Consider the following 14,357-nt stretch of genomic DNA (forward strand, 5'->3'; position numbering starts at 1 on the left):
CTCCGCCGGGGTGCGGGCAGCTCCCCATGGTCACAGTTCTGTTGCTTGCTTTGAGGTGGGATTTCTTTTTCATCATAGAATCAGACCTCTAAGGTCATCAAGTCCAACCTTCTGCCCAACACCTCCACCTAACACCTCCATGGCCACTCTTACTCCCCTCTTAGTGAAATATCTGTGTGTCACTTAAGTCTAGCTTTATGGTTTGGGCCTGATGTGGTCTTGTAATCACAGCTGAAGCCAAAACATAGTGGAGAAGCAAGGAACCTGGAAAATGGCATAGATTTGGGATCTGAGGTGGAGTGGAAAGGAGAGGAATGCTTGGTGTGTTCCTGGAATTGTTCCTTGTGAAGTCAGCAGTGGGTGAGGATGTCTGAGTGGGCTGGGACAGGCAAAGCAAGGAGCACAGAGGAGGGGGAAAGGAACTGAGTTTGGGTGTGAGGCTCATCAAGAACTGGAGCAGAACAAGGTACCTGTGCTGCTCTTCCCTCAAAGCATGTTTGGGGTTTTTGGTGGCTTTTGTGAGTCTGGTTTCATTTGTTCCCCCTCTGCTCAGCTCTGGTGAGACCCCCACCTACAGTACTGCCTCCAGTTCTGGAGCCCCTAGTACAAGAGGGATCTGGAGGTGCTGGAAGGTGTCCAGAGAAGGGCCACAAGGATGAGCAGAGGGCTGGAGCTCCTCTCCTATGAGGACAGACTGAAGGAGTTGGGGCTGTTCAGTCTGGACAAGAGAAGGCTTTGAGGTGACCTCATTGTGGCCTTCCAGTATCTGAAGGGGGCTACAAGAAGGCTGGGGAGGGACTGCTCAGGATCTCAGGTAGTGATAGGACTGGGGGGAATGGAATGAAGCTGGAGGTGGGGAGATTCAGGCTGGAGGTGAGGAGGAAGTTCTTCCCCATGAGAGTGGTGAAGCCCTGGAATGGGTTGTCCAGGGAGGTGGTTGGGGCCCCATCCCTGGAGGTGTTTAAGCCCAGGCTGGATGAGGCTCTGGCCAGCCTGATCTAGTGTGGGGTGTCCCTGCCCATGGCAGGGGGGTTGGAACTAGATGATCCTTGTGGTCCCTTCCAACCCTGACTGATTCTATGATACCATGAATGCTGCATTGTGTGGGTTGCCCAGGAACACCTTGGGAAGGGCAGACTGGAATAATGCCATACTTGATGACAAGTAGTTCATGCTGGGTTCATGTCATCTTTGGGTCAAGTCTGTGCCATGGATAGCCTAGGAGAGCTGAGACTCCATAATCTTGATGGAAGGTTTGCTATGGAGAAGGAAACTGGAGGTGTTAAACTGGTTTTATTTTCACTCCATTGTCACCATCTGTATCTAAATGTCAGAAATTCACTGCAGTCAGGGTGGTGAGACACTGGAACAAGTTGCTCAGGGAAGTAATGGATGCCCCCACCTGGAGGTGTTCCAGGCCAGTTTGAATGAGGTTTTGAGCAACCTGGGCTAGTGGGAGCTGTCCCAGCCCAGGGCAGGGGGGTTGGAACTGGATGATCTTTAGAAGTCATTTCCTACCTAACCCATTCCATGACTCTATGAATCTGGCACTAGAGAGGGATGTGTGGTAAGGAGGTGAAGCTAGCCTTGGACAGGAGCTGGCCTTGGGGTCAGCAGCTGGTCTTACAGCAAGGCTTGTCTGCTCTCCAGCCTCACCAGTAACCTCTCATGAGGAACATCAGGAGTGAGGAGCAAGACCTTCATGGCCCCTTCCTGCACTTCATTTCCTGGATAAGAAGTTTGGTATTGTCTGTGGGTTCATGTGGCAAAACAAGATGTAAGAAATGTCCTCTGTCAGCTAAAGCTGGAGGTTGGAGACTCAATGGGAGCAGACTTAGACCAGCAGTGTGTGCTGCTGGGAAATCCAGAATGGCTCTCAACAAGCTGCTTACTTAGTGACATTGGTCTGGTTATTGGTGTTGGCAGGGGGTGGGTATCAGTTTGGTTGTCCCCTTCAGTCCAGGAGCTGCTGGCAGGGGCTGTGCATCAGTACCTGGCCTGGTTTGGTTGTCCCCCTCAGTCCAGGAGCTGCTGGCAGGGGCTGTGCATCACTGCCTGGCCTGGTTTGGTTGTCCCCCTCAGTCCAGGAGCTGCTGGCAGGGGCTGTGCATCAGTACCTGGCCTGGTTTGGTTGTCCCCCTCAGTCCAGGAGCTGCTGGCAGGGGCTGTGCATCAGTACCTGGCCTGGTTTGGTTGTCCCCCTCAGTCCAGGAGCTGCTGGCAGGGGCTGTGCATCAGTACCTGGCCTGGTTTGGTTGTCCAGCTCAGTTTGGGAGCTGCTGGCAGGGGCTGTGCATCAGTACCTGGCCTGGTTTGGTTGTCCAGCTCAGTTTGGGAGCTGCTTTCCATCCCCTGCTGCTATCAGGAATGTTTGGATGTATTTTCCTGTAAGAGCAGTAAGAGTTAGGGGGGGGGTTGCTGATGTAACTCAGTGTGATGAATAAACAAGTGAACCTCAGGAGAAATGGGTGCTCCTGCTAAAAATATCCTCCCTGTCACTTAAAAATAAGTCTCTCTGCAACTGCATTTGACACTGAAGGATATTATACAGCCAGGAATATTTTGTTTTCCTCTGCTTCTGTTTCTCCATCAATCAACAAACAGTGGCATCAAGTGGTGTTAGTCAGCTCAGGAGGAGATGTACCTCCTGGGAAGGAGTGTCTCCACAGACAGAGATGTCTGGGTAGGACTCCAAATCCTGAGTGAAAGGTAGGGGGCAAAGGCTGGGAGGGTTTGTTACAGCAACAGTTGCATATCTGGAGCAGGGTTTGAAGGTGTTCTGTGTACCAGCACTGAATGAAAGCAGGGAGCTCAGTCACTAATGAAAACTGTCCTGGAAGCTGTGAAGATGTTGCTGCTGCCTCCAGTCAGCCCCCAGGCTCAGTGCTGCCTCTCTCCATTTCACAGAATCATTGGGGTGGGAAAAGACCTCCAAGAGCAGCAAGTCCAATCTTCTCCCAGCACGTCCATGACCACCATACCTTGTCCTGAAGTGCCACCTCCAGGTTCCAATGCCTGGCCACTCTTTCAGTGAAGAGTTTCTTCTTGATATCCAACCTAACCCTCCCCTGGCACAGCTGGAGGCTGTTTCCTCTTGTTCTTTTGTTAGTTGCTGGGGAGAAGAGGCCTACACCAACCTAACTCCAACCTCCTTGCAGGAGTTGGAGGGAGCAGTGAGGTCTCCCCTCAGCCTCCTCTTCTTCAAGCTGAACAACCTCAGTTCCCTCAGCTGCTCCTCACCAGGCCTGTTCTCCAGACCCTTCACCAGCTTCATTGCCCTTAGCTCCCATTAGCTCTTCAGCCCTTCTTTAAATGCTGCTGTTCCTAGGACTGGAGTGATTTAAGAGCACTGGAACCATCTTCTTTCTAGATCATCATTTTAACCCCTGTGGTGCAGTCCCTGTGCCTGCACTCAGCTCAGGCACATCCTAAAACATATGGAGAAACAGTCATAGAATTAGAGAGTGGGTTGGGTTGGAAGGGACCTTAAAGACCATCTAGCTTCAACCTCCTGCCATGGGCAGGGACACCTTCCACTAGACCAGGCTGCACAAAGCCTCATCCAACCTGGCTTTCAACACTGCCAGGCTTGGAGCTTCCACAGCTGCTCTGGGCCACTTGTTCTAGTGCCTCCACCCTCGGGGGGAATTTCTTCCTCCTATCTCATCTCAATCCAGCTTCTTCCAAGCTGAAGCCATCACCCCTTGTCCTGCCACTCCACATCTTTCTCCTCCTCAGCTGTCCTGTAGCCCACTTCAAATGCTGGAAGGCTTCCAGGAGTTCTCCCTGGAGCCTTCTCTTCTCCAGGCTGAAGAGCCCCAACTCTCTGAGCCTGGCCTCACAGCAGAGGGCATCCAGCCCTCCCATCATCACTGTGGCTTCCTCTGGCTGGCTGATTTCCTTCTGCTTGCTGCCAAACCCAGTTTTGTTCCACCAGCCATGCAGGTGGGTTTGGCAGCAGTTGCTTCATGGCTGGTGTGTTTTCATGTGGAAGCTCAGACTAGTTTCTGCATTGGGGTTGTGTCCTGCTTACCATCTGCCTGCAAAGCCTGCTGGAACATGAGAAATGGGAAGTGAAGACCTGAGCAGCCCCAGCTTGCCCCTGGAGATGAGAACATTGTTCAAGTCTTCTACAGCTCATACCAGCTTTGGTTGCTGCTTTCCAAAGCTGCCTTTGTGCTGTACATCAGGAGCATTTTGCTCTTCAGCAACATGTGGCTGTCTCATTCATGGGAGGAGGACCAGAAAGGAGCTTCCAGAGCCAAAGCTGTATGTGAAATGGCCCATTTGGCAGGGCTGCAGAGCCTCCTCAGAGAGCTGCAGTTGGGGTCTGGAGGATTTGCAGAATTCTGTGCTCCAAGCTCAGTGGAATTCTGCTCCTCTGCTCTGCTTAGACACCCTCCCCACACACCCCTGCATTGCTGGGGCCAGCTCTGGAGTCCTCAGCACAGCAGGGACATGGACCTGTTGGAGCAGGGCCAGAGGAGGCCACAGCAGAGATGGGAGGGCTGGAAGCCCTCCACTGTGAGGCCAGGCTGAGAAAGTTGGGGTTGTGCAGCCTGGAGAATAAAAGGCTCCAGGAAGACCTCAGAGCAGCCTTCCAGTATCTGGAGGGGGCTATAGGAGAGCTGGGGAGGGGGTTCTGACAAAGGCATCAAAGGCATGGAGTGATAGGGTGAGGGGGGGTGGCTTCAAACTGGGAGAAGCTGGATTGAGGATGAGACATGAGGAAGAGATTCTTGCCCATGAGCAGGGTGAGGGGGGGTGGCTTCAAACTGGGAGAAGCTGGATTGAGGATGAGACATGAGGAAGAGATTCTTGCCCATGAGCAGGGTGAGGGACTAGAACAGATTGCCCAGAGAAGTTGTGAAGGCTCCAAGCCTGGTTGGATGGGGTCTTGAGCAACCAGGTCTGGTGAAAGATGTCCCTGCCCATGGCAGGAGGTTGGAACTAGAGGGCTAGAAGGGACCTTAAAGATCCAAACCATCCTGTGAATCTGCAGCACAGCTGCTGCCTTTCTTCTCAGGGAAGAGAAAGAAGGGAGAAAAGGAGAAGAGGAAGCAGAGGGCAGGGTTGCAATCACAGCCTGCTAGCAGACAGGCAGGAGATGGTCTGGAATACAGCAGAGCACATCAAGGGCTGGGGCTCCATAGCAACTGCAGCTGCTGCCATCAGCAGGGACGTGAGCGTTCTGCTGGGCTCGGCCTTTTGGGAAGCTGCTGCGTGGGGAAGTTGCTCCTCAGGATATATTTGCTTTCCAAATCTCTTTGGCTAGGAGCCTGTTTGCCAGCAAAGCAAGAGATCTCTCCTTGGATCCAGTCTGAGAGCGATGCCATCACTGCAGAGAGGCTGAGCCAGCCTTCTGCAGCCCCTGTGGATCCGTCACCCCGGGCCGCGTCCTCCCAGCTGTCCCTCTGGGGAGGAACATGGTGTGTGGAGGCTTCTCCTCCAGCAGAGAAGCATGAGGTCATCTCTAGTATAGCATTGTGGAGTTGTTTGGGTTGGAAAAGCCCTCTGAGCTCACTGAGTTCAGCCACTGACCTGACACCAGCATGGCCATTAAACCATGTCCCCAGGTGTCCACACATGGAAGTGAAGGGATAGGAATTCCTACCCAGTGCTCATCTGTTCAGAGCCCTGGGAGAAAGCTTGTTTTCCTTCCTTTTTTCTGTGCTAAAAAGCTGACAAAGCGGGGGTCAGAGCAAAACCTATGTTTTTTTTCTCCTCAGCCTGGTGCTGGAGAGAGAAGCTGGAAGGGAGGGAGGGTGAGAGAGGCTGACTGTGATCACAGAAAATACCCATTTAGCTGAAAACAGGGGGATTCATCCCCATTTTCAGGATGTTAATTCAAAGAGCCAGGCTGAGAAGAGAAAACAGTGAGGACAATCTAGAGGTGTTCCTGCCCTTGGAATGCTTCAGGTTGGAAGGGATCCCTAAAGGTCATCTTGTTCAACCCCTGCAGTGAGCAGGGCCATCAACTAGATCAGGTTGCTCAGAGCTCCCTCAAGTTTGACCTTGAATGCCTCCAGGGGTGGGGCCCTCCATCACATCTCTGGGCAACCTGTTCCAGTATTTCACCACCCTCACTGTGGTCCAGAGATGGGAAAGGGGTTTGTCTTAGATTTGATGGAAGATGAAATGTTGAGGTTGAGCAAGTCAGACTGTGATACATGGCCAAGCTAAAGCTTCCTGAGCCCTGATGGAATTCTGTCCATCATGGAATGGTTTGGGTTGGAAGGGACCTTCTATGGTCATCTAGTCCAACCCCCCTGCAGTCAGCAGGGATATGCTCCAGTAGATGAGGTTGCTTGGAGTCTTCTCTAGCCTCACTTTAGATATCTCCAGGGATGGAGCCTCAACAACCCCCCTGGGCAACTTGTTCCAGTGCTCCCCCACCCTCATGGTAAGGAACTCCTAACATCCATCATTTGCTTCCTTCTGTCTGTCTCTTTCAGAGACATCACCAGTGGCATCATCACATCAGTGCAGGTTAAGGTGATTCTGGTGGGGTTCCTTCCCTGGGGGAGAGGTCAGGCTGGTGTTCCCCACAGCTTTGAGGAAGGGTCAGTGTGTTGACCAGCTCTGAGCAGGACCTTCTGCAGCAGGAGGACAGCCAGCAGGGCAGAACAGAGTGTTCAGAGAGCTCCTGAGGTCTCTCTGGGGGTTTGGAGTTTTGCTATTTTAAGTTGTGAGTCTGCAGCACTTTGGGCTGATATTGATTTGATTTGATTTTTTTGATTCAAGTGCTGGCTTCCTGCACACCATCAATGTTTTATTCTCCTCTTTTCTCCCTCATTCACTCATCTAAGCCACACTAAAACTCTCAGCTCTACCTTTCCTTCCTCATTTTTCACTGATGACTGCACCAGCTCCAGGCCAGTGCTTCCATCTGCTCAGTCTGGCCTCATCCTCTTGCCACCCACTCTTTAGCTCTTGCTGGGTGTTGAGAAGATCCAGAGAGTCATAAAATGGTCTGGGTTGGAAGGGACCAACCCCCCTGCCATGGTCAGGGGCACCTTCCTCTAGCCCAGGTTGCTCAAGGCCTCATCCAGCCTGGCCTTGAACACCTCCAGGGAGGGGGCACCCATGACTTCCCTGGGCAACCTGTTCCAGCACCTCACCACCCTCCCTGCAAAGAATTTCCTTCTCCAGCTGCTGGTGACAAACAGTAGATTTGCTGGGCTATAGGTGGGTCTTCCATTCCTGAAGACAGGAGGTGGCCCTGCCCCATGTGGCACTGGGTGCTTGGCATATGCCCTGCAGTACCCTGTTCCCAGCCAGGGTGTCCCATCCCAGTAAGGTCCTGCCCATCACCACCTGGCACTCTCATGGCAGTGACACTCCTAGGTACCAGCCTGGTGCTGGTGCAGCTGTACTGCCTCTTGGTGTGCTGTGTGGGCAGATCTTCCTCAACAGCATCTTGGTGAGACACTGGAACAGGTTGCCCAGGGAGGCTGTGGATGTCCTCTCCCTGGAGGTGTTCAAGGCCAGGTTGGATGAGGCCTTGAGCAGCCTGGGCTAGAGGAAGGTGTCCCTGCCCATGGCAGGGGGTTGGAACTGGATGATCTTTAAGATCCCTTTCAACCCAAACCATTCTGTGAGTCTATGAATCTTGCTGCCCACCTTGTCCATCATCACACCCTGTGGCACTGGTGACACATCTCACTGTTGGATGTGGGTCCTAGGGAAGAGGTGCCAGCTCTGCAAGGGCCCAGCCTCAGGGCAGCAGCAGGCTTCTGGGAACCTACAGATCTTAGGGAAGTTGGAAGCTTTTCCTCATTGGAAACCTGATCTGTGGTGGTGGAAGGGCTGGAGGGATGCTCTCAGTGGGCAGCTGCCTGGCTCCCCGCTCTAGCAGCCTGCCTGGAGCCTTCTCATAGACCCAGTAAGATTAGAAAAACCTCTTCAGATCATCAAGCCCAACCTTCTACCCAACACCTGCACGAGCCCTGCACCACCTCCCCAAGTGGCACATCTCATTTTGTGAGCATCTCCAGGGATGGTGACTCCACCACCTCCCTGAGCAGCCTGTCCCACTCTTTTCACCTAGGTATCCAACCTAAGTGCGGTCCCCGGGGCAGGAGGATGCTCTTGCACTGTGCTTCAGCTGCTCCCAGCGGCTGGCAGAGGAGGGATGCCTGCCTGGGAGCAGCACAGCTCCTGGGCTCTTCAGCAGGCACCACCTTTTCCGTGAGACGCAGCTCAGGCAGAGCTTGGGGATGGGTTTTTTTCTCACCCACCCTCAGTGCCGCTCGGGCTGGCATCTGATTTTCCCCCTCCCAAAGAACCCATTTCCTGCCGTCACAACGTAAGCAGACGGGGAGGGATCGGGGGGAGGCTCTCGGGAGGGAGCAGAGGAGGAGTGGATGCGGGAAGCAGATCCTCCCCGTAAGGCTGGCACGGCTTGGTAAGTTCCATCTGAAAAATGAAAAGCTGCTCCCTGTGCTGAGTCACAGCCCCCTCGGAGCTGGAGCTGTGACAGCCGGGAGCTGCCGTGCTGCTGGAGTTGAGGCAGAGGTGAGGCAAGCCTGCTCAGACCCTTCCCCAGCATTTAAAGCCCATTAAGCCTGAATTGGGCTTAAGTGGGGCCGTGGAGGTGGTGGTGAGGCTCCTGCCTTGCGGGGCTGGGCTTGCGTGGCTCTGCCGAGGCAAAGGCTGGGCAGGTCGTGGCGGTACCCCGAGATGTGCATCGGAACAGGGGCTGTGGCTGTCCCTGCTCCTGCAGGGGCTCGTTCTGGCTGCAGAGCTGCATCTGCCCCTGTCCCCTGCGTGGGGCTGGCAGCGCAGCTCAGGGAATCCTGCCCTGCCAGGGTGGGGATGGGGGGGACAGCAGCAGATGGGAGGGGATGTAGTGGGGAGGAGGTGGCCGGCATGCCTGGAAGGCTTTCTTCTTGCTGGGGAGGGAAATCTGTTTGTGTTTCTTGCAGCTGAAGGGTGAGGGGGTGGGTAACCAGGTGCATTGCTTCCTCCACTCCCCCTTGCAGAGCAGCAGCACTGTTTGAGTGGCCTCTCCGTGTCCTGAGGATGTTCTGCTCATGTTGGTCGATCTCTGTCCCCAAGACCTGGTGCTTTTCCAGGCTTTGCTCCCCTCTTCGTTGGCTGGAGTTGTAACAGCTTTATTTATACTCCTGCACCCTGCTTCAGAGGCACAATCAAAGGCTGGTTGCCATCTGAAGCTGTTTCATCTCCTCAGCTCTCCAGAACTGGGGTGTCAGCGATGGAGAGCAGCAGGGGAGGAGGAGGGATCTGTGGCCTGGGAAGGAGAGCCGCTGAGGTTGTCTGCCAGCAGGGCCACAGGAGCATTCACCCAGCGCTGCTGAAACGGGGTGATTTACATCTGAAAGCACCTCTGGCTTTGTGGCAGTGCTGCTGAGAGGTGAATTCTCTATGGGAAAAAGCACTCTGGCCCTTGTCCCACCGAGGTGGACATCCCATGTGTGGCTCCTTCCATTTAAAGGTGACAGGAGATTTAAGCAGGAGCATTTTCCTGCTGGAGGGTGGGAAGGCTCTGCAGAGAGACCTGGGTGAGCTGGACCAACAGGCTGTGGTCAGCTGTATGAAGTTCAACAAGGCCAAGTGCTGGGTCCTGCACTTGGGTCACAGCAGCCCCAGAAATGCTCCAGGATTCAGGCAGAGTGGCTGAAGACTGCCAGGGACCTGGGTGTGCTGCTTGACAACAGCTAAACATGAGCCAGCAGTGTGCTCAGGTGGCCAAGAAGGCCATCAACAGCCTGGCTTGGATCAGCAATGGTGTGGCCAGCAGGACTATGGATGCCATTTTCCCCCCTGTGCTGGACACTGGTGAGGCCACTCCTCAAATCCTGGTTTCAGTTTTGGCCTCTCACTCCAAGAAGGACATTGAGGGGCTGGAGCAGATCCAGAGCAAGGCAATGAAGCTGGAGAAAGGTCTGGAGAACAGATCTGGTGAGGAGCAGCTGAGGGAACTGGGGGTTGTTCAGCCTGGAGAAAAGGAGGCTGAGGAGAGACCTGGCTCACTACAACTGCCTGCAAGGAGGTTGGAGCCAGGAGGTGGGTTGCTCTCTTCTCCCAGGTGACAAATGATAGGACAAGAGGAAATGGCCTGAAGTTGTGCCAGGGGAGGTTTAGGTTGGAGATGAGGAGCAATTTCTTTGCTGCAAGACTGGTCAGGCATTGGAACAGGCTGCCCAGGGAGGTGGTGGAGTCACCAGCCCTGGAGGTGTTCATAAAAGGAGTAGGTGTTGCACTTGGGTCATGAAGGTGCTGGGTAGAAGGTTGGACCTTGCTGATCTTTGAGGTCCTTTCCATGATTCTGAATTGCAGGGTTGTGTTGTAGGAACAAGAGCATCTGCCACAGCATGGAACTTCAGATGCTGTCACTGAAGGGATCTTCTCCATGTAGGTTTCTAAAGATCAAACAATCCTCAGCAGCTGCTTTAGGGGCTGTGGTTTTGCTGCTGCACAGGAACCAGCCCAGCTCAAACCCCACTGTGCCCCACAGGGTGAGTTGGTGTCCCCCAAGGGCAGGAGCAGGAGCTGCCCTCCTGAGGCTGCATCAGCTCAGGAAGCAGCAGAGTCGCTCTGGGCTCCTGTGTTTTGGAGGCAGAAGAGCAGTGGTGTGATGAGGCTGCAACCATCCAGGGCCAGAGTGGGAGTTTGGAAAACTCTTTGATGGAAACCCTGATTTCCTATCTGGGTATTTCCTAACTGGAAGAAGCTGGATTCATGAAACATGAGGAGGGAACCCTTGCCCATGAGGCACTGAAACAGGTTGCTCAGAGAAGCTGGTCAGGCTCCAAGCCTGGAAAGTGTTCCAAGCCTGGTTGGATGGGGCCTTGAGCAACCAGGTCTGGTGAAAGATGTCCCTGCCCATGGCAGGAGGCTGGAACTAGAGGGCTAGAAGGGACCTTAAAGATCCAAACTACCCTGTGAATCTGCAGCACAGCTGCTGCCTTTCTGCTCAGGGAAGAGAAAGAAGGGAGAAAAGGAGAAGAGGAAGCAGAGGGCAGGGTTGCAATCACAGCCTGAGACATGAGGAAGAGATTCTTGCCCATGAGCAGGGTGAGGGACTAGAACAGGTTGCCCAGAGAAGTTGTGAAGGCTCCAAGCCTGCAAGTGTTCCAAGCCAGGCTGGATGGGGCCTTGAGCAACCTGGAAGGTGTCCCTGCCCCTGGTAGGGAGGTGGAACTAGATGATCTTTAAGGTCCCATCCAAACCTCTATGATTTAATTGTCAGGACAATGTTGAGCTAAACTACTGAGCCTGCTTTGGTGCATGTGGTCCTCCTTTCTGTCAGCCTGGCAAAACAAACTGACCTTAAAATGCCTGTAAAGTGTTCCTGTGCCCCCTGTCCCTCCCTTCATGGAGCTCCACAGCCTGAAATGGAAATGTGCATCCAGCCTGGGTCTGGGTTGAACAGCTCAGGTTTAAGCACAAATGTTTTTAGATGCTGTGACTGTTGACACTTGTTTGAGCCTGACCAGGGGAACCCTGAGATGATCATGAAATCACTGAATCAGTTAGGTTGGAAATGACCTTCAAGGTCATGGGGACCAATTGTTAACCCAGCACTGCCAGGTCACCAGTAGCCCACTTCTACCCAACCCCTCCATGCCCCTGATGGGCTCCAGTCCTTGTAGCCTGTTTGTGTGTTTAAGAGGGCTTTGAAACCCTCTCCAAGGACAAGATAGGAGCTGCTTAGGGGTTGGACTGGATGACCTGTGGAGGTCCCTTCCAACCCAAACCATTCTATGATTTAGGAGCCTGGAGAAGAGGAGGCTCAGAGGAGACCTTATTGTTGTCTCCAACTACCTGAAGGGAGGATGTAGCCAGGTGGGGGTTGGTCTCTTCTCCCAGGCATCCAGCACAAGAACAAGAGGACACAGACTCAAGCTGTGCCAGGGGAGGTTTGGGCTGGAGGTTAGGAAGAAGTTCTTCCCAGAAAGAGTGATTGGCCATTGGAATGTGCTGCCCAGGGAGGTGCTGGAGTCACCATCACTGGAGGTGTTTAGGAAGAGACTGGATGGGGTGCTTGGTGCCATGGTTTAGTTGATTAGGTGGTGCTGGGTGAGAGGTTGGACTCGATCTCAAAGGTCTCTTCCAACCTGGTCTGGTCTATTCTATTCTATTCTATATTGCCAGGGATGTTGTGGATGCTCTCTCCTTGGAGGCATTCAAGGGCAGGTTGGATGAGGCCTTGAGCAACCTGGTCTAGGTGCAGGTGTCCTTGTCCATGGCAGGGGGGTTGAAACAAGTTGACCTTTAAGGTCCCCTTCAACCCAAACCATTCTGTGAATTTACCTGGCTGTGCCCATAACTGCTGTCCTCAGTGATGACTTGATCTTGCCTTCCAAACCTCTGGCTGCAAACTGGAGTTTTAAGCAGAGCTCATCTGCTCCTTTCCCAGCATGGATTTCATGTTGCCTGGTTACCTGGTTTTCTATTTTTGAGGTTATTGTTTGATTGTTTCTCTTCTTTCTTTTTGTTCCTTGCTTTGTCTTCCTCCTGCATCTCAGCTGACCTCAATAATCCTCAGTCAGCAGCAGATTTTGCTGTCCCACCCTTTACTCATGCATTACAGAATATCAAACATTGGTCCTTGCCTGGTCCTTGTAAATCCATGCTGGCTGAGCCAAGGGCTCAGGCCCAGCCAGCATGGATTTAGGAGGGGCAGGTCCTGCCTGACCAACCTGAGCTCCTTCTATGATCAGGTGACTGCCTGGTGGATGTGGGGCAGGCTGTGGATGTAGTCTACCTGGACCTCAGCAAGGCCTTTGACACTGTCCCCCACAGCAAACTCCTGGCCAAGCTGTCAGCCCCTGGCTTGGATGGGAGCACACTGTGATGGGTTAGGAACTGAGCCCAGAGAGTGGTGGTGAATGGTGCCACAGCCAGCTGGCAGCCAGGCACCAGTGGTGACCCCCAGGGATCAGTGCTGGGCCCCATGCTCTTTAACATCTTCATTGATGATCTGCATGAGGGCATTGAATCCATCATCAGTAAATTTGCAGATGACACCAAGCTGGGGGCAGGAGTTGATCTGCTGGAGGGTAGAGAGGCTCTGCAGAGGGACCTGGACAGGCTGGGCAGATGGGCAGAGGCCAAGGGCAGGAGATTGAACCATCCAAGTGCCAGGTTCTGCACATTGGCCACAGCAACCCCATGCAGAGCTACAGACTGGGGGCAGAGTGGCTGAGAGCAGCCAGGCAGAGAGGGACCTTTGGGTGCTGGTTGATAGGAGGCTGAACATGAGCCTGCAGTGTGCCCAGGCAGCCAAGAGGACCAATGGCATCCTGGCCTGCATCAGGAACAGCGTGGCCAGCAGGAGCAGGGAGGTCATTCTGCCCCTGTACACTGCACTGGTTAGGCCACACCTTGAGTCCTGTGTCCAGTTCTGGGCTCCTCAGTTTAGGAAGGAGGTTGACTTGCTGGAAGGTGTCCAGAGAAGGGCAACAAAGCTGGGGAGGGGTTTGGAGCACAGCCCTGTGAGAAGAGGCTGAGGGAGCTGGGGTTGCTTAGCCTGGAGAAGAGGAGACTCAGGGGTGACCTTATTGCTCTCTCCAACTGCCTGAAGGGAGGTTGTAGACAGGTGGGGGTTGGTCTCTTCTCCCAGGCAACCAGCACAAGAGGACACAGTCTCAGGCTGCAGCAGGGGAGGTTCAGGCTGGAGGGAAGAAGTTTTACACAGAGAGAGAGATTGCCCATTGGAATGTGCTGCCCAGGGAGGTGGTGGAGTCACCATCATTGGAGGTGTTCAGGAGGAGACTTGATGGGGTGCTTGGTGCCATGGGTTAGTTGATTAGGTGGTGTTGGATGATAGGTTGGACTCGATCTTGAAGGTCTCTTCTGACCTGGTCTGGTCTATTCTATTCTATTCTACTCTAGATGTGCAGCACAACCAAGAGCAGTAGCTGAGGATGCTCTGCTTCAGCCTAACCTGAGCTTGAGCAAGTCTGGACAAAAGATAGGTGAGAACTGTGCAAACACACTGAGATAGTGAAGTTGTAAGAGAAACCTATGTGAAAGATGTGCTGATGGCCCTGTGAGGAGCAGGCAGAAAGCTTCTCAGCCTGAAATTCTTCCCTGTGGGGGTGGTGAGGCACTGGAACAAGCTGCTCAAAGATGTTGTGGAGGCTTCAAGCCTGGAAAGTATTCCAAGCCAGGCTGGATGGGGCCTTGTGCAACCTGGTCTAGTGGCAGGTGTCCCTGCCCATAGCAGGGGGTCAGAACTAGATGATCTTTAAGGTCCTTTTCAAACCAAAGCATTCCATGATTCCATGACATGTGAGCTGCCTTTGAGCCAGCAGATGTGAGGCCTCAGTGAAACCCTTGTGTAAAACAAGTGGAAGGCAGAACCTGAATCCATTTCACAGTGTCTG

The sequence above is a fragment of the Dryobates pubescens genome, chromosome 30, assembly GCF_014839835.1.
Source record: "Dryobates pubescens isolate bDryPub1 chromosome 30, bDryPub1.pri, whole genome shotgun sequence".
Classification (NCBI taxonomy): Eukaryota; Metazoa; Chordata; class Aves; order Piciformes; family Picidae; genus Dryobates; species Dryobates pubescens.